The sequence below is a fragment of the Pelecanus crispus genome, chromosome W (genome assembly GCF_030463565.1).
Source record: "Pelecanus crispus isolate bPelCri1 chromosome W, bPelCri1.pri, whole genome shotgun sequence".
Taxonomy (NCBI): Eukaryota; Metazoa; Chordata; class Aves; order Pelecaniformes; family Pelecanidae; genus Pelecanus; species Pelecanus crispus.
This window is the reverse complement of record NC_134675.1, coordinates 18,791,263-18,818,446: the sequence shown is the minus strand read 5'-3', so window position 1 is coordinate 18,818,446 and position 27,184 is coordinate 18,791,263. Positions and strand designations below refer to the sequence as shown.

Below are 27,184 nucleotides of genomic sequence, written 5' to 3'. Positions count from 1 at the left end.
ATTGGAATAATCTGTAACAACTTCCACTACAGTTTGGAGAAGCCCTATAATCTAATGCCCATCTCAACCACAAGAGTGGTTTTCAATCTCTTTTGATTTGCAAACCTCTAAAAGTTTCCTACAACCACTACTGATTTCTCCATAGTTAATTTTGGCTCACTGAGAGATGTCTTTCTTTCCTTAGTTATCCTATGCACCTCATTTTTGCATGACTTTGTCCAGTTTTTCTAATACACTGAAAAGTCCATTATCAAAGTTTTATTTCACCACAGAACCAACCCTTTAATTATTCTCGTGAGAGCTCAGCAAACCTTTTCTAGTTTAGCAATATCCTCAAACTGATTGTGATCAGCAATAAACAAACAGACTACTGCAGTAGTAGTGATATCACTAGAAAATAGGATATAATTCTACCTCTCCTGCCTGAGATTCCTTTTATACAGAGAAGGATGATACTAGTTTTCTAACTTTGTTTCACAATAGAAGCTCCCACTTTAATGAGAATTCAGTGGAAGCCCACACTCCTTTTAGGAGCTTTCATTTCCTACCTGAATGATTTACATATTTTTTGTTCCTAGGTATATAAATTTACATGTTACAGTATTCAAATGAGAATAACCTTAGTGGGGAGGAGAAAATGGGGAGGAGAAAAAAAAAATTAGCTTCTCTCCTACCTTCAAAAGCTGCTTGCCAATTGTTGGACTCATTTTTTCATCCACCATAAGAATTACTATTCCTCTGTCATCCATACCTCGGCATCCTGCACGACTTGATATTTGAATGTATTTGCCTGAATGTATTCACCTAGATTAAAATGAAAAAAAAAAAAAAATTAACAAGCAATAGAAAAATAGCAAGAACATATAAAGTGCTATTTACAACTATACAGTAAATGATCAGGATGTATAAAAATTAGCAAAGGAGAGTTATATAAGACATGAACTTTTCACAGATTGAATTCATTACTCATCATAATTGACCACTAAGCTACTAAGATATAAATCTATGACTATGAATAACGTATGTCAGCAGAATAAGTTAACCAGTGCTCTCATAGCTACGCTTATTGATACCTAGCTACAGCGATTTCCGTAACACCTTGCATCATTTCAATAAGAACAAAAAACATTTTATTAATGCCTTATGCGATGGAAGGCTGCTGGGCATGGTGGAGATTAAAATATAATGCATCTTCAACATACTGATAATGCATCTTCACCATCTTCAGATCATTTCATTCAAATGATTCAAATGTAACATTAAAATACTGATACCTAGCAAGAGCAGTATTTCTATGCCTACTAACCGTGAAATAGAAGAGATCATTGTCACTCAGAAGGTTATAAAGAACTGGGACATGGACAAGAGTCAGCTGTAACTGGTTTCCTATGTTTCAGTAGGTTATAAAACAATTTTTTTGTCGTCTGCGCTACTTGTATTCCCAGCACCTTCCTGAATTTCACTTTAAGTCAGATCTCAAAAACTACTTAAGGAAACTGTGATAAATCATTTTAAAAGCAGGAGTTCCACATCTATGATACCTCAAAGGTATAAATATCCTCGCATATTTCTTAATCAGACTGAATGAATTATGAAACTGAACAGCCCAAACTGAGACTGAAGATGTTTACTTCAAAATTCACGTCAAGTCAGTTGTCCTGTTTACCTCAGTTTTCCCATCTATGAAAGAGGAACTATGATGCCTATTTATAAAGCTTTTCTGTGATTTGTACGCCCTTATTATTATTTACATGTGAATCACATATCTGGTTTTAATGTTTAAAACTTTTAAATTATTTGTGTTCCAGATATTTAAGAACCTGTCTCTTCCTCCTCACATCTCTGTCTTCCTATGGGCTACCCAAAACACTCAGTACAAAATACTCAGCTATAACAGTACAACCAATGATCTCTTTTCTTGGGTCTGTCAAAACCTAAACTTATTGATCATCATGATATGATACTGATCCCGCTTATTCTCTAGCTTCCTCTAACACAGAAGAAAAAACTTGGTCTCAGTTTTGGACAAGTTGTGCAGAAGTCTTAGGCTAGTCCAATATTCACTGCTAACCTGTGTTTGATGCCCTTTTGCTGTATCTGTTAAAATAAATAGTCTCATGCATAATCTGAGGAAACTTGTCTTCAGGAATTTCTACGCTAATTATAAATGGATTAGTGACCAAAGAAAGAAAAAAACTATTTTCTACTACACTGAAGTGGATATGTCAGTAGTAAATTTAATCCTAATAAAAATTTAAATAATGCAATTCAGTCATTCTTCTGCAGAACCTGTTTTTCACTTACCCGTTGGAAATCTTTTCCATCAAATTTGCAGGCACTCGTAAACAGCACACTCCTGGCTGGCATATTAATTCCCATAGCAAAAGTCTCTGTTGCAAATAAGGCCTAAATAAACAGACTAAAGTTAAGCAAGCAAAATCACTAGCCCTTGTTCTCGTGGGGGACTTCAACTTGCCAGACATCTGCTGGAAATACAACACAGCAGAGAGGCAAGAGTCTCGGAAGTTCCTAGAGTGTGTGGAAGATAACTTCCTGATGCAGCTGGTAAGTGAGCCTACCAGGGGAGGTGCCTCGCTTGACCTGCTGTTTACAAACAGATAAGGGCTTGTGGGAGATGTCGTGGTCGGAGGCCATCTTGGGCTTAGCGACCGTGATATGATAGAGTTCTCGATTCTGGGTGATGCCAAGCGGAGGGGCAGCAAAACTGTTGCCGTGGACTTCCAGAGGGCAGACTTTGGCCTGTTCAGGACCCTGTTTGGGAAAGTCCCTTGGGAGGCAGTCCTGAAAGGCAAAGGGGTCCAGGAAGGCTGGGCCTTCTTCAAGAAGGAAGTCTTAAGGGCACAGGAGCGGGCTGTCCCCGTGTCCCGTAAGACGAACCGGCAGGGAAGATGACCGGCCTGGCTGGACAGGGAGCTTTTGCGGGGACTCAGGGAAAAAAGGAGAGTCTAACACCTTTGGAAGAAGGGGCAGGAAACTCAGGAAGAATACAGGGATCTTGTTAGGTCATGCAGGGAGGAAATTAGAAAAGCAAAAGCCCAGCAAGAACTCAATCTGGCCACTGTTGTAAAAGATAATAAAACATGTTTTTACAAGTACATTAACAACTAAGAGAGCCAAGGAGAATCTCCATCCTTTGCTGGATGTGGAGGGAACATTGTCACCAAGAACAAGGAAAAGGCTGAGGTACTTAATGCCTTCTTTGCCTCTCTCTTTAATAGCCAAACCAGTCATCCCCAGGGTACTCAGCCCCCTGAGCTGGAAGACAGGGATGGGGAGCAGAATGGAGCCCTCATAGTCCAGGAGGAAGCAGTTAATGACCTGCTACGCCACCTGGACACTCACAAGTCTATGGGGCCTGATGGGATCCACCTGAGAGTACTGAGGGAGCTGGCAGAGGGGCTTGCCAAGCCACTCTCCATCATCTATCAGCAGTCCTGGTTAACACAGGGGAGGTCCCTGATGACTGGAGGCTTGCCAATGTGACGCCCATCTACAAGAAGGGCCGGAAGGAGGACCCGGGGAACTACAGGCCTGTCAGCCTGACCTCGGTGCCGGGGAAGATTATGGAGCAGTTCATATTGAGTGCGCTTAACGGGCATGTGCAGGTCAACCAGGGGATCAGGCCCAGCCAGCATGGGTTCATGAAAGGCAGGTCCTGCTTGACCAACCTGATCTTCTTTTATGACCTGGTGACTTGCCTGGTGGATGAAGGAAAGGCTGTGGACGTCATCTACCTGGACTTCAGCAAAGCCTTTGACACTGTCTCCCATAGCATTCTCCTTGGGAAGCTGGCGGCTCATGGCTTGGACGGGCATACTCTTCGCTGGGTAAAAAACTGGCTGGGTAGATGAGCCCAGAGAGTAGTGGTGAATGGAGTTAAGTCCAGTTGGTGGCTGGTCACGAGCGGTGTTCCCCAGGGCTCTGTTTTGGGGCCAGTCTTGTTTAATGTCTTTATCAATGATCTAGATGAGGGGATTGAGTGCACCCTCAGTAAGTTTGCAGATGACACCAAATTGGGTGGGAGTGTCGATCTGCTGGAGGGTAGGATGGCCCTGCAGAGGGACCTGGACAGGCTGGATTGATGGGCCGAGGCCAACTGTATGAGGTTCATCAAGGCCAAGTGCCGGGTCCTGCAACCAATAAACAGCCTTGTAAATGTCTACAATCATTTATAGGAGCAAATTATATCATACAACAGTTAAAGAAATTTTTAAAGTTAGTCATTGTAAGTTTAAATACTTTAGAATAAAATCTGGAACACTTAAAACTAAAGCTATAAATATGCACTAACATAAGACATCAAAGGCAAAGCATTAAAGACTACAAACTTTTCCTTATAGAGAAAAAAAAACAGCTTCAAGAGTTTTTTTCAGATGAAGATGGAGGCATTTATGCAAATATTTGCATTTCTCAGGGGAAGGCAGCTGCAACCAGTTACATCAATTAACCTGTGCCACTGGAACACCTACAGGCTTCCAGAGGTGCTGTGTGCATTTGTAGAACCCAGTATTTAGATCCACAGAACAGAGCCCTCCCCTTCATACGTATGTTGCCTACTTACTAGTCCATACAATGTTAAAAAAAAGTTTTTTGTGAGTACTAAGCCTTATGCTCCTGCATAGAAGCACATTCAAAACACAAAGCATTTTTTGAGTTTGGCATGTGCAATGAGTCTTTCCCCTTTTTCATTCAAGAAGCAGATCTCCACTATAATACTAAGTGTACATTTTGAGCTAAGACATACTTCTCAGTTTCTCAGGGTTACCAATATATACCTGTATTAGGCCCTCAGAGAAAAGAATTCCTATGGTTTCTTTTAAGATAGGAAGCAGACCACCATGACAGATACCGATTCCTCGCTTGAGAAGAGGAAGTACATGCTCAAACTGGGAAGAAACATATTAAGACCAGTAAACAAATTTTAACATTCTTTGCTAAAACATATAAAAAGTATGGAAAACCTCAGCACTGCTCTTAGTGTTCATGTAATTCACTATTTACTGATTTTAAATACAATAAATACCCCTTCAACCTTTCCAGTTTGGGTTAGGCCAACTGTGAAGCTATGCCCTAATTTACATATGCAGTCAGTATTTAAATTTGTCGGTTTTGGAAATAGTGATCCTGGTATGCATGAGATATTTTGTTTCAATTTCAGTTGCAGTGATTTAATTTATTGATATGTGTTGTAAAACAGTGAAGTCAGCACCTATGAGAGCCATACAGGGAAATTCAGGCTGTAAATGACTGAATTAATCTCTTAAATTCTAAAAAATTTTAATTAAAACAAATGTCTACATAAACTTAGCTTTATCTCTGTTTGTTTATTTCTTTAAAAACAAAGATTCTTGTTAACAATCTATCAACACTTGGTTACCACCCCAAACCTAATTCTGAGAATAACCTTTTCAGATATCATTGTCCATAGAGACCAAACCAGATCACTTGGATATAATGCCACTGTTATAAGCTTACTAAAAAACCAGCACATAAAACCTTATATATTGGATTCCTATTTTCAGTTGTCAAGTTCACAAACAAAACAGATATGTTGAATCTGAAGCAAGTAGGCATGGCCAAAAATTAAATGGTTGTTTTTTTCAAGGAGAAATTGCCATGCTCACAATAAAGATCACTACATTAAGAAATGATGGACACAGATAAATAATGGGAAGAGGGAGTAAGAAAGAAACTATAGTTTTAGTATTTGTTACAGAAGTACTGAATCCTGTAATATTCTGTTCATTTAGAAGCTTGGATTTTTCTACTGTAAAGATACAGTCACTATGCTTCATCATTATACAGTAAATTAGAATACAGATGCATCAATTCAGCTTTCTGAAGGCTCAGCAGTCAACACCTGATAAAGTGCATACTGCATCCTCATTTTAACTATTTCCAGAGAGTTTAACCGAGATATATCCATTTATAAGCCTTCACATTTACTTAAAAACATAATTGGAAAAAAATAAAACACAGGGTAGGAACTCCATGGTTAATTTTGGCATATGTTATTTTCAGGAATCACAACTGGAAGGAATCCTAGTCACTGAGTCCTATTTCACAATGCCAAGGAGCAATGCAAGAGATATTAAATCCCAAGGAGATCAACGAGAATATCCAGTTTATGATTTCTGTACCCACTACATAAGACCCACAGCCTCAAAAGTTGCAGAAAGCAAGAGAGCAGCAGCTACCCCTATTCAGTCTCCACTCACCTGAGGAAGCTTTTTGTCTTCATCTGACAGACAATCAATTGCATTATTGAACACTTCTTCAAGCATCTTTTTTTCTTCATCTAAGAAGGCAATTTCTAAGTTATTAGAAAACCTAGAAGGCTAATACCCTATGTAAATAAAGTGTTACTGCATTCTAATATTTACAAAAGTTTACAATAAAAATAGTGTGGAAGACTGTGAAATCTACACAAAACCACCCATATCGGATCAGACAATCAAGACTTGAATGTGGGCCTTAAGCAGCTTAACAGTAACCAGAAGTAGATGCTCGGGGAAAAGGAAGAACAGAACAAGCCTGGAAGAATAATCCAAACTTCAGCTATTTCCAAGCTTGGGTTTTCTCAGCTTTACATACTTTCTGTATATTTCATAAACCTCCGCATGTTTCTCTTCTACCTACTAGTCCCTGTCTGCATGGACATAGAGGCTCCTCCTCTTCCCCATTAACTCTTAAGGTTTACACACTTTCTAATTAAGTAGTACAAATATCAAGAATATATATTCAAAGGCATGACTGAAGAAAGCATATAAAAATGCATCTCTACACTTGTGCAAATCTTTACATTTTCTGACAGAAATGGCTGCATTATTTTGCAACACTGAACCAGAACATGCAAAGATTGGAGCAAGTAAGCCAGCAAGAACCCTGAACAGTTCACAAACATGAAATTATATGTTGATTTACAACAGTCCCTTTATTTTTGTTACAACTCTTAACATTTCTGAGAAGCGATGAACTTAAGCTTATTTCCCAAGCTTGGTCTTAATCCAAAATGAAAAAATCTTCTTTGTTTACCATTTGGGTTTCTCCTTTGAGGAGATGGGGAGAAAAGAAGGAAAGAAAAGTGGATTGAATAGTTGAGAAAGAACAGTCTAGTGGTTTGTTATACAGTTGTTTTGACTTTGGGAGAATACTCATTTTTCTAATGGACATAACATGAAAATTTTGGGAAATACATTTGTTATGATCACTCTTCTCCCATTCTAGATAGAATTTTCTAGGAACTCTTGTGCTATTATTATTGTAGTGAACAGGATTTTGGAGAAAGAAATAAAGTTTAAAATATAGGAACAGTTCAACATTGTAATGACCAAGTATTTGTGCACTGTTTCCTACTGAAAATAGCCTGATGTACTGGAATAGTACGTTAAAAAGTGATACGTATTTTTCATTTGTTTTTAGACAAAATGTCCCAAAGGAAACAGAAATATCTAACCAAAGTAACATTTCACGTCAAACTACAATTGTGAATGAAACCATATTTTACTTATCTGTACCTGTGCTGAAATCTAACTTTGTCATCTAAAGTGCATAGGCTTCACAATCTTTTTTACTGAAGCTGAAAATAATCACAGGTTGGAAATTCCTTTCCATGATCATCTTCACAATCTTAAAAACATTTGAAGGACCTGCAGAGAGATTATGTTAATTTCAATGTAATTTTAGTGAAAAAGTATCTTATGGAATAATTGAGACACAATCACAACTTGCATACAACTTTGTTGTGTTATGTAAGAAGTTACTTTAGAATGGGATTCAAACCCACCTTTTGTTCCTCCTTTCCTGCCTTTTTGGTCTCCTTTTGCCAGGTCTCCTGCATCTCTAAGCACTTGCACTGCTGTATTAAAATTATCTTCTCTGAAATCTCCCTAGATATAAACCACAACCTTTGTAAGCAATTACTTATTACATAGCCCACTTAAAAATACTTAGTGCTTTACATAGCCAGTACCATTACCCCATATTTACAGGCAGAAGGACAAAAACAATGCATAAGCTAGCAAGTGAGTTTACTAGGTCAGTGGCACAACTCAGAATTACATTGGTGTCTGAAGTTCCTGCTCATTGTTCTGTCCACTACACCATCAACTAGACCTGCTGAATGACACAACACCAAAAGTGACTTTTAAGAATGTCTGCATGAAACTATACTGCCCAGGGAAGACCCATCTTCAAGTGCAGTACTACTGTTTATGGCATTAGCTACTGTTGTGCAGGCCGATGATGAGTTTTAAACAAGTTGTTACTTCTGAATCACCTAAAGACACAAAAATATTTTGCCCCCTCAACTGAAGCCAAATTTAAATGCTACTAAGTTTTCTTTTAATTTAAGTGAGAAACTGTACAAGAAACATCAGCTACTTTGCAGATTTACAGAAAGCAGCATGCACTTGAAAAAGCAAGGCAAGGATGAAGGCACTTAAGACATCTCAACAAAGTATTACTCAGCTGACTACATGGCACTAGGTAATAAAAATAATCTCTTCTATATGACTCCAAAAATCTAACAGCAATTTGGAGATCACTGTTACCAATTTGTACTTCATTTTACTTTAACACAAACATCCTTTGCATAGCAAATCCAAATTTTGCAAGAGATCAAGTTCATAACTGATATGCAAGGAAAAAGGTCTTTCAAACAAACTGAATATTCCTTACATTTTCATCAACAACCAGATGGAGTCCATCTCCTCCTGCTGGGAATATATAATGCTGCAGTGGAGTGGGTCGATAGTCTGTGTAAATCACATGGCAAGGATGTAAAGAAAGAACAGTATACACGTAAATATTTTATGTTTCAAATTGCATTGTAAAAATACTTGCTTGATGGAAAACTCAATACATTACTACTACTACATCTTTCTAAAAACCAGAAAGTAAGACTCACAGAAACTAAGATAAATTTTCTTTCTTGAGTATGGATTTGTACTAATAATGTTGCTTAAGAACATGAAAGTTTGCAAATCCTTTAGAAGAACAAAAATTGGCTACAAAAATTCTTTCTCATAAACAGAAAAAGTAAGGACAGTAATGTTTTCTTCTATATTATTACACAGACTCAAAACCCTAATACCTTTTAAAACCAAAGGAAGAACTGTTAATTTCTATTTTGTAAAACAGCCTGCAGTATTTTTACACCACCTAAAAAAGACACACTGTAGACTTTTAAAAACATTTAAGGTTTTAATGCATGGGAAAAGCTTGTTTAGAAAAAAATAAACAAAACAATTCTTTTAAGACATTAACTATTACATAAATCTGCTTTAAAAACAAAAATCACAGTATAGTGTTCTGCAAAACAAAGTCAAGGTTTTGTGCCAAGCTTGAGTAGACATCTCTTATGCTACACTCCTTTCATTACAAACCACACAAGAATCAATCTTTGGGAAATTTATAAAAATCAGAACAACCTCTTGTGAATAGTAACTTCCCCAATTCTAATTCCTATATTCCTTGCTGCAAAAGCATCTCTTAAAAAACAGAATAAAATAAACTTATGTTTATTATGTTTATCCTGTTATGGGACAGGATAGATTTGTCACATTCCTCTCTTCTCATTTTATTTGCATGCATATATAGTATTTCCTATGGATTTATGATTTACTTTTGATTCCCACATGGCCTTTTTCCTGAGTTCTTCAAAAAATTCTCCAAATATACACTTCTCTATCGGCCCTCTGAGAATTATACTACGTTCATCATGTTTCATAATTCAAAATGTTTGTTGAAATCAAGGTAGTGTGCAAGTAAGTGTTGAAAATAAACTTTAAAGAAACAGCTTTAATGTTACTATGTAGAACCAACAGCCAGTATAGCTGCAAAGGCTAGGAGTACAACCAAAGAAAATAGGAGTGATCTATCCTGGGAACTATCGACCTGTCAGCCTCACCTCTGTGCCTGGGAAGATCATGGAACAGATCCTCCTAGAAGCTATGCTCAAGCACATGGAGGACAGGGAGGTGATTCGAGACAGCCAGCACGGATTCACCAAGGGCAAGTCCTGCCTGACCAACCTAGTGGCTTTCTATGAAGGAGTGACCGCATCAGTGGACAAGGGAAAAGAAATGGATGTCATCTACTTGGATTTCTGTAAAGCGTTCGACACAGTCCCCCACAACATCCTTCTCTCTAAATTGGAGAGATATGGGTTTGATGGGTGGACTGTTCGGTGGATAAGGAATTGGCTGGATGGTCGCATCCAGAGGGTCGTGGTCAATGGCTCGATGTCCACATGGAGACCGGTGACAAGTGGAGTCCCTCAGGGGTCCGTACTGGGACCAGTGCTGTTTAACATCTTCATCAATGACATAGACAGTGGGATCGAGTGCACCCTCAGCAAGTTTGCAGATGACACCAAGCTGAGTGGTGCGGTTGACACGCCAGAACGACGAGATGTCATCCAAAGGGACCTGGACAAGCTGGAGAGGTGGGCCTCTGTGAACCTCATGAGGTTCAACAAGGCCAAGTGCAAGGCCCTGCACCTGGGACAGGGCAACCCCCGATATCAATACAGGCTGGGGGATGAAGGGATTGAGAGCAGCCCTGCGGAGAAGGACTTGGGGGTACTGGTAGATGAAAAGCTGGATATGAGCCGGCAATGTGCACTTGCAGCCCAGAAAGCCAACTGTATCCTGGGCTGCATCAAAAGAAGCGTGGCCAGCAGGTCGAGGGAGGTGATTCTGCCCCTCTGCTCTGCTCTGGTAAGACCTCATCTGGAGTACTGTGTCCAGCTCTGGGGCCCTCAGCACAAGAAGGACATGGACCTGCTGGAGCGGGTCCAGAGGAGGGCCACCAAAAAGATCCGAGGGCTGGAGCACCTCTCCTATGAGGCCAGGCTGAGAGAGTTGGGATTGTTCAGCCTAGAGACGAGAAGGCTGCGAAGAGACCCTATTGCAACCTTCCAATACTTAAAGGGGGCCTACAGGAAAGATGGGGAGAATCTTTTTAACAAGGCCTGTTGTGACAGGACAAGAAATAACGGATTTAAACTAAAGAAGAATAGATTTAGACTAGACATTAGAAAGAAATTTTTTACAATGAGGGTGGTGAAGCACTGGAACAGGTTGCCCAGAGAGGTGGTAGAGGCCCCATCCCTGGCAACATTCAAGGTCAGGTTGGATGGGGCTCTGAGCAACCTGATCTAGTTAAAGCTGTCCCTGCTCACTGCTCACTGCAGGGGGGTTGAGCTAGATGACCTCTAAAGGTCCCTTTCAACCCAAAGCATTCTATGATTCTATACCATCATTTATAAGCAATAATAAGATGACTAAAAAGAGGCTCAAAAGTCCAGTTCTCATCAACTGAAGAGACAGTATTATGTCACAAGAGTACAAGGGTGGAGGTATATCACATCAGAAATATTACCTGTTTGTGACGATGGCAAATCCATTCAACAAACTGATGGGCATTTCGAATCGTTGCAGAAAGGAACACATAATGGATATTTTGAGTGAGTGTCGTGGTTTAGCCCCAGCCAGCAACTAAGCACCACGCAGCCGCTCGCTCACTCCCCCTACCCCGATGGGATGGGGGAAAGAATCGGAGGAGTAAGAGTGAGAAACACTCCTGGGTTGAGGTAAGAACAGTTTAATAATTAAAATAAAGTAAAATAGTAATGCTAATAGTAACAGTATAATAATGATATTAATAATAATGATACACGAAGCAAGTGATGCACAATGCAATTGCTCACCACCCGCCGACTGATACCCAGACAGTTCCCAAGCAGCGATCGCTGCTCCCTGGCCACCCCCCCCCAGTTTATATACTGAGCATGATGTCATATGGTATGGAATAGCCCTTTGGTCAGTTTGGATCAACTATTCTGGCTGTGCCCCCTCCCAGTTTCTTGTGTACCTGGCAGAGCATGGGAAGCTGAAAAAGTCCTTGACTAGCATAAGCAGTACTCAGCAACAACTAAAAACATCAGTGTGTTATCAACATTCTTCTCCTACTAAATCCAAAACACAGCACTATGCCTGCTGCTAGGAAGAAAATTAACTCTATCCCAGCCAAAACCAGGACAGTATCCACCCCTTATTCTATACCATCTACGTCATGCACAGGCCCTCCCCTTTCCAATGTGTTCCAATTAATCACCACCGCTTTCCCTATCTTGATATACACACAGGTATCATTCCCTTCGTCTATGGCCCATCCCTCTAAAATGTCCATTGAGTTCATTTAGCCCATGACTTTGGGTTCCATCTGTCATCACGGTCTTTCAGAGCAGGAGAGGTGGTGTGCAGTGTTGGACTGTTGCATGCTGAAGTCAGTTCTCATTCCAACATGGTTTCATCAAAGTTCATTTTCATTAAGCTGGGCAATTCTTACTGCAATACCACTGATGTGGCATATAGCAATCATAATATACAGTATTATATACTTAATATTAACCTAATATATTATTATATTAACATGCAGTTAAGAGATAACATACAGTTAAGAGATAACATACAGTATTATATAGCAATTAATATCATACAATTCAGTTCATTGGCTATTTTCACCCAAAATCAAATTCCCTTGAGGTACACATCGGACTTACCCATCCTTTCGCATCACCCACCAAGTGCACCCAGGTCCTTGAGCAAAAACAATCCCACGAATGGGTTTGCCTTTGCCAGAGGGGGAAGTAACCCAGACTGTCTTCCCCAGCATATTTTTCATGTGCACTACAGGAACTTTATCTCCTTCTACAGTACGTAAAAGTTTTGATTGGGCAGGGCCAGCTCGATTGGCAGATCCCCTGGTGTTAACTAACCAGGTGGCTTTTGCTAAATGTGTATCCCAATGTTTGAATGTCCCACCACCCATTGCTCTCAGGGTAGTCTTTAACAATCCATTGTATCGCTCAATTTTCCCGGAGGCTGGTGCATGGTAAGGGATGTGATATACCCACTCAATGCCATGCTCTTTGGCCCAGGTGTCTATGAGGTTGTTTTGGAAATGAGTCCCATTGTCTGACTCGATTCTTTCTGGGGTGCCATGTCGCCACAGGACTTGCTTTTCAAGGCCCAGGATGGTGTTCCGGGTGGTGGCATGGGGCACGGGATATGTTTCCAGCCATCCAGTGGATGCTTCCACCATGGTGAGCACATAGCGCTTGCCTTGGCGGGTCTGTGGGAGTGTGATGTAATCAATCTGCCAGGCCTCCCCATATTTATATTTCAGCCATCGTTCACTATACCCGAGGGGCTTGAACTGCTTGGCTTGCTTGATTGCAGCGCATGTTTCACACTCATGAATAACCTGTGCAATACTGTCCATAGTTAAGTCCACCCCTCGATCACGAGCCCATTTATACGTTGCATCCCTTCCTTGATGGCCTGAGGCATCATGGGCCCACCGAGCTATAAATAATTCACCCTTATGTTGCCAGTCCAGATCCACCTGAGCCACTTCAATCTTAGCAGCCTGATCTACTTGCTGGTTGTTTTGATGTTCTTCAGTGGCCCGACTCTTAGGTACATGAGCATCTACATGACGAACTTTTACAACCAGGTTCTCTACCCGGGCAGCAATATCTTGCCACAATGCGGCAGCCCAGATTGGTTTGCCTCTGCGCTGCCAGTTGCTCTGCTTCCATTGCTGCAGCCACCCCCACAGGGCATTTGCCACCATCCATGAGTCAGTATAGAGATAAAGGACTGGCCACTTTTCTCATTCAGCAATATCTAAAGCCCAGCTGAATGGCTTTCACCTCTGCAAACTGACTCGACTCCCCTTCTCCTTCAGCAGTTTCTGCGACTTGTCGTATAGGACTCCATACAGCAGCTTTCCACCTCCAATGCTTTCCCACAAGATGACAGGACCCATCAGTGAACAGGGCATATTGCTTCTCATTTTCTGGATATTTATTATACAGTGGGGCCTCTTCAGCACGTGTCACCTCCTCCTCTGGTGATATTCTAAGGTTTTTCCCTTCTGGCCAGTCCATGATCACTTCCAAGATTCCTGGGCGACTGGGGTTTCCTATTCGAGCCCGTTTTGTGATCAATGCAACCCACTTACTCCATGTAGCATCAGTTGCATGATGTGTAGAGGGGACTCTCCCTTTGAACATCCAGCCCAGCACCGGCAGTCGGGGTGCCAGCAGGAGCTGTGCTTCAGTACCAACCACTTCTGAAGCAGCTCGAACCCCTTCATATGCTGCCAGTATCTCTTTCTCAGTTGGAGTATAGCGGGCTTCGGATCCTCTGTATCCCCGACTCCAAAACCCTAGGGGTCGACCTCGAGTCTCCCCTGGTGCTTTCTGCCAGAGCTTCCAGGTAGGGCCATTCTCCCCGGCTGCGGTGTAGAGCACGTTTTTAATATCCTGCCCTGCCGAGACTGGCCCAAGGGCTACTGCATGAACTATCTCCCGTTTAATTTGTTCAAAGGCTTGTTGTTGCTCAGGGCCCCATTTGAATTCGTTCTTCTTCTGGGTCACTTGATAGAGAGGGCTTACGATCTGGCTGTAATTTGGAATATGCATTCTCCAAAAACCCACAACGCCTAAGAAAGCTTGTGTTTCCTTTTTGCTAGTTGGTGGGGACATAGCTGTTATTTTGTTGATCACATCCATTGGGATCTGACGACGTCCATCTTGCCATTTTATTCCTAAGAACTGGATCTCCTGTGCAGGCCCCTTGACCTTACTCTGTTTTATGGCAAAACCAGCCTTCAGAAGGATTTGGACTATTTTCTTTCCCTTCTCAGAAACTTCTTCTGCTGTGTTGCCCCACACAATGATGTCATCAATGTACTGCAGATGTTCTGGAGCTTCACCCTGTTCCAGTGCTGTCTGGATCAGTCCATGGCAAATGGTGGGGCTGTGCTTCCACCCCTGGGGCAGTCGGTTCCAGGTGTACTGAACACCCCTCCAGGTAAAAGCAAACTGGGGCCTGCACTCTGCTGCCAAAGGGATGGAGAAAAATGCATTAGCAATATCAATTGTGGCATACCACTTAGCTGCCTTTGACTCCAGTTCGTATTGAAGTTCTAGCATGTCTGGCATGGCAGCACTCAGTGGCGGTGTAACTTCGCTCAGGCCACGATAGTCCACTGTTAGTCTGCACTCCCCGTTAGACTTTCGCACTGGCCATATGGGACTGTTAAAGGGTGAGCGAGTCTTGCTGATCACTCCCTGGCTCTCCAGTCGACGAATCAGGTTATGGATGGGAATCAGGGAGTCTCGGTTGGTGCAATATTGCCGCCTGTGCACAGTTGTGGTAGCGATCGGCACCTGTTGTTCTTCAACCTTCAGCAACCCTACAATCGAAGGGTCCTCTGAGAGACCGGGCAAGGTGGACAACTGTTTAATTTCCTCTGTCTCCAAAGCAGCTATACCAAAAGCCCACCGGTACCCTTTTGGGTCCTTGAAATACCCTCTCCTGAGGTAGTCTATGCCAAGGATGCACGGAGCGTCTGGGCCAGTCACAATGGGGTGCTTTTGCCACTCATTCCCAGTTAGGCTCACTTCAGCTTCCAGTACAGTTAGCTGTTGGGATCCCCCTGTCACTCCAGAAATACAGATGGGTTCTGCCCCTCTATAGTTTGATGGCATTAGCGTGCACTGTGCACCAGTGTCCACTAGAGCCTTATACTCCTGTGGGTCTGATGTTCCAGGCCATCGAATCCACACAGTCCAGGAAACCTGGTTGTCCCTTTCCTCCACCTGGCTGGAGGCAGGGCCCCTCTAACACTGGTCACAGTATTCGCTGTTCACTTCCTGTAAATGTGAATCAAAAGTCCCCTGATCAAGGTCGGAAGTAAAATTAGCCCTCTTACTCTGTCTCGGGAACTGCTCACTGGAAACTGGAGCTGCAATTTTCCTGGGAGAACTGCCTTTTCTAATAGTTTTTCCTTGCAACTCACGCACCCGTGCCTCTAAGGTTGAGGTGGGTTTTCCATCCCACTTTCTCATGTCCTCTCCATAATCACGCAGGTAAAACCACAGGGTGCCCCGTGGTGTGTATCCTCTATATCCTCTCTCTTGAGCATAGGGACGTTGACTCCTAATGGCTGAGACACTGGTCCGTGCAGGTGGGGAGTAGGACAGATCCTCTCTGAGTTGTTGGAACTCTTGGCACATTTTTTCAGACAGTTTTTCCACAGCCGAGACACAGGCCCGTAGGGAGGAAGAGAGCTTTTCTTCGTAGTCCCGGAGTTGTCTAGCCACTTCATCCACCGTTGGTGCCTCGTCGTCTTTCCAGGCTAGTATTGCCAACGAGTTGGAATACGATGCTGGTGCGCTCCGTACCACCTTCCGCCACATGGGTTGTGTGCACCTGACTTCATCTGGGTCTTTGGGTAACTGCTCATCATTCAGGTCACTGTAAATCACCTCCAGCACGCCTAATTCCCTCAGGTACTGGATACCTTTCTCTACGGTGGTCCATTTGCTTGGGCGGTATAAAACATCCTCCTTGAAGGGATACCTTTCCTTCACACTTGACAGAAGTCGCCTCCAGAGGCTGAGCGGTTTTGCCCCTTTTCCAATTGCTTTGTCAATGCCCCCTTCCCTAGAAAGGGATCCCAGCTGCTTGGCTTCCCTACCCTCTAAATCCAGGCTACTGGCCCCGTTATCCCAGCATCGGAGCAGCCAGGTGATGATGTGCTCGCCTGGATGACGACCGAAATCTTTTCGCATATCTCGCAGCTCACTCAGGGATAGGGATCGGGTGGTCACCATCTCATTTATGGGTTCTTCCTCCTCTGGTTCTCGTGATGGCCCTGGTTCATCTTCATCCCTTACTAAACGAACTGATTTCCTCGTGTATTTTTTCTTCTGTATAGGGGCAACTGATACCGGCGCAGGTTGGTTCTCTGGTTTAGCCGCAGTGTCTGTCACTGGGGTTTGAGTAGCCGCAGTGCCCATGGCTGTGGTTTGAGTAGCCGCAGTGCTCATGGCTGTGGCTGGAGTAGCCACAGTGCCTGGGGCAGGGGTTTGAGTAGCTGCAAGGCCTGTAGTGGGGGTTGGAGTAGCCGCAGGGCCTGTAGTGGGGGTTTGAGTAGCGACAGTGCTTGTTGTTTTGTCATCAGATCCAGAGACCTTCTCTTTCTTTTGAGGGTACTGATTAGTGTTGACCACGGCTCGATAGGCATGGGCCAGTCCCCAGCATGTTGCAATGATTTGTGTCTCTCTGGAGCTACCAGGGTGACAACATACTTCTTCCAAATACTTCCAAATACAATTCTTCAGGATTCTGCACTTGTTCAGGGGTGAAGTTCCAAAACACTGGAGGTCCCCACTGCCCTAGGTACTTGCGCATACGATCCCACACACCCTGCCACTCATAACTATCTAGCCTTGGGGTAGATCTCTGGATGATATTTTTAAACTGCTTACTGACCTTTATCAAAATGGAAACAACATTCCCAAGAAGTATCAATAGAAGTACCTTAACTGCCCAAGGGTGTTCAAGATACTGGAAAGTTGTTGTAATGAAGGAGGAAACATCATAGAAGAAAGCAGCAAAGGTGCCATTCTGTATTTCCTCCACAACAAGCCTCTCAGAGTAAGAAGTATAGTTGCTAACTCTCTCTATGAGGTAGTACCCGAAGTACAGTAGTGACTTCTGTATGAAACCCAAATACCAAAGAATGCTCAAGGTCAGGGTTTTGATAAGGAGCCTCCCAAGCAAAAGATCATGAATCACTGCAGAGCATAGCACACTACACAAACCAACAACAAGCTTTAACGCGTGCTGAAAAAAAAAGAACATGGTGCAGATCAGATGAACTAATATCGTGACCGGCAACTGTTAACAGACTCCTTAATACACTCTAGTTAATCTGTTGTTATCTCAAACCCTTCGGGCCCCACGTTGGGCGCCAAAAAGGACTGTCGTGGTTTAGCCCCAGCCAGCAACTAAGCACCACGCAGCCGCTCGCTCACTCCCCCTACCCCGATGGGATGGGGGAGAGAATCGGAGGAGTAAGAGTGAGAAACACTCCTGGGTTGAGATAAGAACAGTTTAATAATTAAAATAAAGTAAAATAGTAATGCTAATAGTAACAGTATAATAATGATAATAATAATAATGATACACGAAGCAAGTGATGCACAATGCAATTGCTCACCACCCACCGACCGATACCCAGACAGTTCCCGAGCAGCGATCGCTGCTCCCTGGCCACCCCCCCCCAGTTTATATACTGAGCATGATGTCATATGGTATGGAATAGCCCTTTGGTCAGTTTGGATCAACTATTCTGGCTGTGCCCCCTCCCAGTTTCTTGTGCGCCTGGCAGAGCATGGGAAGCTGAAAAAGTCCTTGACTAGCATAAGCAGTACTCAGCAACAACTAAAAACATCAGCGTGTTATCAACATTCTTCTCCTACTAAATCCAAAACACAGCACTATGCCTGCTGCTAGGAAGAAAATTAACTCTATCCCAGCCGAAACCAGGACAGTGAGCAAAATAATTGTCTCTTCTCAAACCACACCACATTCTGAAAATGGAAAAAGACCAAAGAACAGCATGCTTAAAGACAAAATAAAACAAAAACTTAAAAAAAGCCTCCCCTATATGTATACACAAATGCCAGTGGCTTTTGCCTTGGCAAAGAAAATGCAGACCGTGACACACAATAACTATTTCATACATTCAGTAGAAAACAAATTCTGAATTATTCATGCACAATGATGACAGACTTTAAGACAGAGAATAAAGACTTAATTCTTTAAAAGAAATGTTTTTTGTTCTTGAAAAAAAAAGAAAAGATTTGAAAAGAAAAATTGTACATCTAGGATACCTGAATCTCTCATGTAGTGGATTTCATCAAAAATAACCCATGCGACGTTTCGCCTAACCTCAGAACCTCTGTAGAGCATACTTCTCAAAATCTAGAAAAGGAAAAAACAAATACTGAGATCCATCACATGAAGTAACAACAGTCATGTTACAGAGATATCACTAAGAAATTGCCGGAATTTTTGGTTGACATTTATATGGCAATATGAAATCTTATTTTGCACAAAACTCAAAAGCATTTAAAGATTGGCTGTTGAGGTGCTTTCCAAGTTGAATCTAACAAGTCTCATGATATGAGATGAACTGATGTCCCTGCAAGAACAGTGAAGGAACAGGAAAGAAAAAAAATGTTATTTTTCTCCCAGTCTCTATTTGGCAGCATATTTGCTACAGGTTGTGGTGGTTTGACCCTGGCTGGATGCCAAGTGCCCACCAAAGCCACTCTATCACTCCCCTTCTCAACTGGACAGGGGAGAGAAAACATAAAAACGTTCGTGGGTCAAGATAAGGACAGGGAGATCACTCAGCAATTACTGTCATAGGCAAAACAGACTTAATTTGGGGAAAATCAGTTTAATTTATTGCCAACCAGAACTGAGTAGGGTAATGAGAAATAAAACCAAATCTTAAAACACCTTCCCCTCACCCCTACCTTCTTCCCAGGCTCAACTTCACTCCCAAATTCTCTACCTCCTCCCCCTGAGCGGCACAGGGGGACAGGGAATGGGGGTTGCTGTCAGTTCATCACGCATTGTCTCTGCTGCTCCTTCCTCCTCAGGGGAGGACTCCTCACACTTTTCCCCTGCTCCAGTGTGGGGTCCCTCCCACGGGAGACAGTCTTCCATTAACTTCTCCAATGTGGGTCCTTCCCATGGGCTACAGTTCTTCAGGAACTGCTCCAGCGTGGGTCCCTTCCACGGGGTGCAGTCCAGGAGCAGACTGCTCCAGCATGGGTCCCCCATGGGGTCACAAATCCTGCCAGCAAACCTGCTCCAGCGTGGGCTCCTCTCTCTCCACGGGTCCACAGGTCCTGCCAGGAGCCTGCTCCAGCACGGGCTTCCCACAGGGTCACAGCCTCCTTCGGGCACATCCACCTGCTTTGGTGTGAGGTCCTCCATGGGCTGCAGGTGGATATCTGCTCCACCGTGTACCTCCATGGGCTGCAGGGGGACAGCCTGGCTCACCATGGTCTTCACCATGGGCTGCAGGGGAATCTGCAGTGCCCCTGGAGCACTTCCTCCCTCTCCTTCTTCACTGACCTTGGTGTCTGCAGAGTTATTTCTCTCACATATTCTCACTCCTCTCTTCTGGCTGCTATTTCTGTTGTGCAGTTTTCCCCCCACTTCTTAAATATGTTATCACAGAGGTACTACCACCGTCGCTGATTGGCTGAGCCTTGGCCAGCAATGGGTCTGTCTTGGAGCCGGCTGGCATTGGCTCTATCAGAAATAGGGGAAGCTTCTAGCACCTTCTCACAGAAACCACCCCTGCAGCCCCTCTGCTCCCAAAACCTTGCCACGCAAACCCAATACAACTACAAAGCTATCCTGTCTGCCCTTGGACTTAGGTAAACACCCAATATCCACACCTTTAGCAGCAAAGAGTTCTGTTATGTATCTATGCACTTGGCAATAAAAAAAATAAAATTAAAAAAAAAATCACTCTTGTTTGTTTTGAACCTGCCATTAGCTTCCCTATTTGGCACTTCTTGTTTCTGGGTTGAGAGTGAGCGAGCAGTCAATTACATTTCCTCTCATTGTGCCACTCGTGATTTTACATTTTGTCTGCTAAGAGTCATACCCTTCTTTGCTATTCCTTGTTCAAGGGTCTCTCTGTACCATTGATTATTTTTATTGTTGTTATGTATGTGTGTGTGTCTCTGGCAAATTAGTGTAATACTTGCCCGCATTAATCTGCATTATGTTTGGTTTGCTTTAGCTATTGTAATTAATGTTCTCTGTGTTCTGCTTATGTAATTGATGGTTATTTGTAATTTGCAGGTCCAAAAACTTACAGTTGTAGTTCAACAACAGATTCCAGTGCTGCTTCAAATCTAGATAAATCTGTTCTTAAGGTGAGTATCTTCTTTAGGTAAAACAGCTTTGGTTTTCATAGTACTTTTTTTAGCTGAGTAAATATTTCTTCAGGTATAAGTATTAAGTTATGCAGGTAAGCTACATTCATGTATTAGACATTGACTCTCTTGAGCTTGAGGTGTTTGGGATTTTGAGTGTGCTTTAAGAAATAGGGGTAAACTAACAGGGCAGGAGAACATCTATATTTCTAAAGTAACAAATGATATATTGCATGCAGGACTATAAAGAGTTATATTTGGGATTCTGCTGTGCATATAGACCCTTCTTCCTGTCAGAGGAAGAAAACAGATTTTATACAACCACCTCAGTAGCAACCTAAGCTTGGTTTGTGTTTTAGAAGTGTTAAAAATACTAAAATTATGATGTCTGGATTATTTTTTTAAGCCAGATAGGAAGAAGTGTGTCACATCATATTTTGATGATCAAATTATTTTATACCAGTTCTTGTAAGCTGAGGAAAAATGCCTTGTTCTTTCTGGTAGAATTATTTATTTCCTTACAGTAGTTCCATTGACATACAAAATTTCCTTGAAGATGTAAATGGGCCTTCTCTGCAATAAGGAATGAATTCTTTTATTTCAAGTAAAATATGGTAGTGATCTTCACTCTGCACTTGATTGGCTTTGTTTAAACCTTCCTGACAGCGAGTATGGTGACAAAGAATTGACTACAGTTTTTAACAGAAGAGTAATAGGACCTACTATGACATGGGAATGCTTCATAGTAGTAATTAAATATATTGTTTCATTAAGACCAGTAGTCATCACAGTGTTCTTTTCCTAGATGTGCTGCTGACTGGTTCTGTGATTTTTTTTTTTTTATGTATAAAGTCTTGTAGTCCTCTTCTTCCTACTCTTAGAGTTTTATGGAAATCCAACAAGCAAATGCTGACTTATCTAAATGCTAAAGCCTAACTTTATTTCAGGCATGCTGTTTTTGTTTTATGTTCTTCTAGTTGGCTCCCAACACACTTAAAAAGATTTTAAGTAATTATTATTGACATTCTGTGATATGGCCTTTTTATTTTGAAGATGCCTTGCCTGAAGGTTTGCCTTGCCAGCAGTTTGAAGAACAGCAACAGAAACCTAGAGCAAAATTTTGTTCTCCTGTGACACGTGAACTTCCATCTCGCTTAGTAGATAACAAAAAGAAAGAAAATGGCCCTGAAACTAAGGTAATCTGGGAAATTAATTTGTATTTACTTGGAGGGAAGAGAGGACGAAGTTTTCCAAAATACAGGACTTGCATTGACTTCAACACTGATGTGGAAAACTCCTGAAAAGATGATATGCTTAATAATGGTCACCCACATTATTTTAACTTCAGTGGAATGGTTATTTGAAGGTAACGTTTTTTTCATGTGAATTCTGGAAGACTTTTTGTAGTTCATTCTTGTGGTAAATCATAGCTTAATTTTCTCCTGGAATGGGTTCATTCTGTTTATTTACAGTTGGCAGTCTATGTACTTGTGTGGGTTTAAGTTTGCCTTGCGTACTTTTAGTGTTTTGATTTCTGTGGTTGTTGAATCTTAAACCTAGAAATCTAAAAGATTTCTTGCAAAAGTTGTTTTTGTTTTGTTTTGTTTTTTCCCTTTACAGCAGTTGTTATTGTTCAAGTGTTAAGATCTATCTATCAGTTAGACTGATTCATAGAGAAACTGGGGACACAAAAAGGTAAGGAGGTCCCTCCCGTTGAGTCACGAGATTCGGAGTAGACCCCCTTGCTTTCTACACTCCTGACGGAGCTTAGGTGCAACCAGGTCCAATCTTGTCAGACTTGGACAACGGTTTATGTCTAATGGAAGAAATACAAAAAGTAAGGAAGATCCTCCCATTGAGTCACGAGGTTCAGAGTAAACCCCCTTGCTTTCTAAACTCCCGATGGAGCTTAGGTGCAGCTAACTCGAGTGTAACTCAATTTTCCTTTGTATAATTCTTCCATGCAGTAATTAATAGTGAACCTTGCCCTTGAACTTTGTTAAGTCGCACTTTTACAACATCATATTAAAACCACTTTTACTAATGCCTTTGTTGATGATTCTTTAAGTGTCCTAAATCACCCATTTGCAACAAATTGGCGTAGTCGGCAGGATGGCAAGTAGTATCACTAATTACTTACGGAAGCATGGAATAAGTCCCAAATAAGTCCCAAATAAGTCCCAAATTCTCAGAATGGGCTCATGATAATTGGCATGATTGGGAAGCTGTGGAAGAACAGCTAAATGTGGCCAGGGGGCATATAAAGAATGAAAAAGGAAAAGGAATTATTTGCAAAATGCTAGGTACTTGTTTGGAAGCTGCTTATCAGGATAGGAAGAATAACAATAAAAGGGAGCAGGACCTAAAAGAAGAAATAGAAGGCAGAAAGGCTGCTGAATTAATACTGTCTTTAAAAATTGATCAGCTGCAGAAACAGTTACAGGAAGAAAAAGAGAAAAAACAAAAGTTGGAAGAAAAGGTCGAAATGATGCTTATGCAGGTTCCCCATCCCCCTGACATTGTACAGATTAGAAAATTAATTGCATCCCCTGAAGAATGGGATGGTAACATATGGGGTAATCCCGACAATAGTGAATCAGGGGAAGATCATTCTTTGTTTCCCTCAAATTCCCCTGAATATGAAACCAGACCCATTATTAAAACAGAACAATCTGAAGGACCTCGGGGTGGTGCTCCGTGATATACCGTGTGAATCATTCCCTGAGATCCATTACAACTGGCAAATTTACAAGAAAAATACGGCAGAAAGCCAGGTGAAACTGAAACAGAGTATTTGTGGTGAGTCTGCCTAAGTGGCAGTGACCAAATAATGCTGAGTGGAGATGAAGCAAATGGCTTTTGGGGTCCGGGAATTCTTTTAAACTTAGGACCCAACCCGCCAAATGCATCCCATTCTATCACTAGCAGAGTAGCTTATTGGGCTGGGGGAATAGATGCTATGGAATGAGGTGAACTCTCCATAATCCCCATAAGATCTCTTAATGAGCTCTCCACAGCTATCACAAAATCTGACTGCATACAAGCCATGCATAAACAAGAATCCAATAATATCCCAATATCTGCCACAACTGATTATGCGATGCTAAAACCACTATTTAGAGGAGCCCTGGCAATTCTTAAACCCTACTTAATTGCAAAACGAGATGAAATAAAAAGAGACACAGAACACAATGAGGGATTAGGTGATAATGACCCCCGCAACCAATTCCCTACCTGGGCAGAATTAATGCATGACATTGTAAACCATGCCCATGAAATGGGGTGGTGTTATCCCAAAAGCAGGATCATTTACCCAGTGTGCAATACGCCAATATATACACAGAGCAGGGGTATTTTATTTAATTCATTTCTGCACAGAGATGGGTACTAGGTGGTAATTCAACAAAGCTAGCACACCACACACAGGAACCACAACGTATTTATCCCATTACATGATTAGCAAAGACCCACCTAAATTTATGTTCATTGGTCAGTAATTACCATCCCATCTGCTGTTGGTTAGCTATATTTAAATTAGACTCGCTTGCTACGTAAATTAGCATGCATGCTCCTTACAGGTGGGGGTCAAGTCATTTCAGTCTTAAATTGAGTCGATGGTCTTGATCTCCCCCTGCTGCTTTCACCTTTCCCCCAGTTACCATGCTTCGGCAATCATCCAGTTTTTCGGCACCTTCTGGGGCAGGATGTTCCCTTTTATCAGTTTCTCAGTTCCTCTTCAAGGTTATAGCCACCACTTCTTTTCATAGTTAATTGACAAAGTAAATACTTCTTTATCTCTTAGCTCCTCCCTCCAACCACCAGATTCTGTTACACATGGTTCATTGTTTTTGCTCAGCAGAAAAAAATTCCATTTTCTGCAGTATATCAGTGGGACAATCCATTGGCCGAGAAATCGGACCCGAGGCCCTGAACAGGAGAACACCGAGTGCAACCAATAAACCAGGTGCAACCAGTAAAAACACCCCCACAGGGAACAGAAACTAGACCAAGGGAAAATATGCCTAAAGACCCTGGAGGTTCGCCTAAAGACCCTCGAGCAGAATCCTGGGAGTGGAGAAATGAGCTGTGGAGGAAAGCATTGGCACTAGGCATTCCCAAAATCACAATTCAGAGACAGCCTACTGGCATTATCCTGAGTCTAATTCAAGCATTCCAGAAAGGCGATGATGGCAAAAAAAGAGAGCGTACTCCAAGTACTCCGGCACCATCAACCAGTCCAAGAAAGAGCGATAACCCTTTCTTCCCCCTTAGGGATGAATTGCAAAGCATGAGGCCAAAAAATGAGTAATGCTAGGATGGCAACTGGGCCTACCTGTCTGGCAAGTGGAATCCTGTCAATGGATAAATAATAATGGCCCATATATTCTGATTCCAGTTGGTCCTCGACGACAATTGGTAAAATTCCTAATAGATACAGGAGCACAAATTTCAATGTTAACACAACAGGATGCTGGGTGTACGACCTAGACAGCAAAGAGTTAAAATTACCGGAATAAATGGAGAAAGTGCTATTTGCCAAACCTTGAAAGTTAATTTATGGCTCCTGGGCAAGAAGCACATGTGCTTTGCAATCAAAGATCACAATGAAAATATTTTGGATTTTGATGTTTTGAACAGCAGAACCTGGCACCTGCTGGACGGCAGTGTGTGGCCCTTCAGTTCAAATATCAACCCTAACCCTGATAAAAATCGGGAGGCTGCAGTGCATGTACTCCATGCAGTCCCTACACTCCCTGATTCAAAGATTACTAATCATAGAATCATTTAGGTTGGAAAAGACCTTTAAGATCATCCAGTCCAACCATTAACCTAACACTACCAAGTCCACCACTAAACCAATTAAGGGCAGAGTAGCAATTTCATGTTTCCTGGCTTGGTGGCTGGATTATTTTTAATGAAAGTAAAAACTAGGAATCATTAAGGTTGGAAAGGACCTCTAAGATCATCAGTCCATCAACCCAACACCACCATGCCCACTAAACCATGTCCCAAAGTGCCACGTCTACACATTTTTTGAACTCTTCCAGGGATGGTGACTCCACCACCTCTCTGGGCAGCCTGTTCCAATGCTTGACCCCCCCTTTCCGTAAAGGAATTTTTCCTAATATCCAATCTAAATCTACCCTGGCACAGCTTGAGCCCATTTCCTCTCATCCTATCACTAGTTACTTGGGAGAAGAGACCAACACCCACCTCACTACAACCTCCTTTCAGGCAGTTGTAGAGCGCGATAAGGTCTCCCCTCAGCCTCCTTTTCTCCAGGATAAATAACCCCAGTTCCTTCAGCTGCTCCTCATAAGACTTGTTCTCTAGACCCTTCACCAGCTTTGTTGCCCTTCTCTGGACCTGCCAGCAAGCCTTTTCCAGCATGGGCTCCTCTCTCCATGGGTCCACAGGTCCTGCCAGGAGCCTGCTCCAGCACGGGCTTCCCACAGGGTCACAGCCTCCTTCAGGCATATCCACCTGCTCTGGCATGGGGTCCTCCATGGGCTGCAGGTGGATATCTCCTGCACCATTAACCTCTATGGGCTGCAGGGGGACAGCCTGGCTCACCATGGTCTTCACCAGGGGCTGCAGGGGAATCTCTGCTCTGGCCCCTGGAGCACCTCCTCCCCCTCCTTCTTCACTGACCTTGGTGTCTGCATAGTCGTTCCTCCCACATATTCTCACTCCTCACTCCAGCTGCAGTTTGTGTCCCCGGTTGGGTTGTCCCCCCCCCCACCCTTTCAAAATATTTTATGCCAGAGGTGCTACCACCATTGCTGATTGGCTCGGCCTTGGCCAGTGGTGGGTCCGTCTTGGAGCTGTCTGGCATTGGCTCTATGGGACATAGGGGAAGCTTCTAGCAGCTTCTCACAGAAGCCACCCCTGTAGCCCCCCCGCTACCAAAAGATTGCCACACAAACCCAATACATTCCACCCCTCACCTCTGTGAATCACATATTTAAGTTATCATTAAAATCCACATTCATCACACAATCTTCACAAACTTCACTCACATCAACAAAAAAAATTCCCCATACCAAAATCAAAATAACATCATCACAATACCAAAAGAAAGTGGACAATTTACACACAATCCACCCCTTGTCCCTTCACCACAATTATAACAACCAAAATTCCCCATGAATATTCTGTTTTCTAACATTGTTCAGTCTATGTTTTGCCCGCTACCTCTCCCAATTACTATCATTATCTCGAATTTCTCATGCCCCACGTTGGGCACCAAAAAGGCCTGTGGTTGGTTTGACCTTGGCTGGATGCCAGGTGCCCACCAAGCTGCTCTGTCACTCCCCTCCTCAGCAG

General features: G+C 42.6%; 1 pseudogene; it reads right to left on the bottom strand.

Moving 5' to 3' along the window:
- Positions 1-26,523, bottom strand: part of LOC142596472 (exosome RNA helicase MTR4-like) — a 74,793-nt pseudogene extending 48,270 nt beyond the window's left edge.
- Between the last annotated feature and the right edge of the window lie 661 nt (positions 26,524-27,184).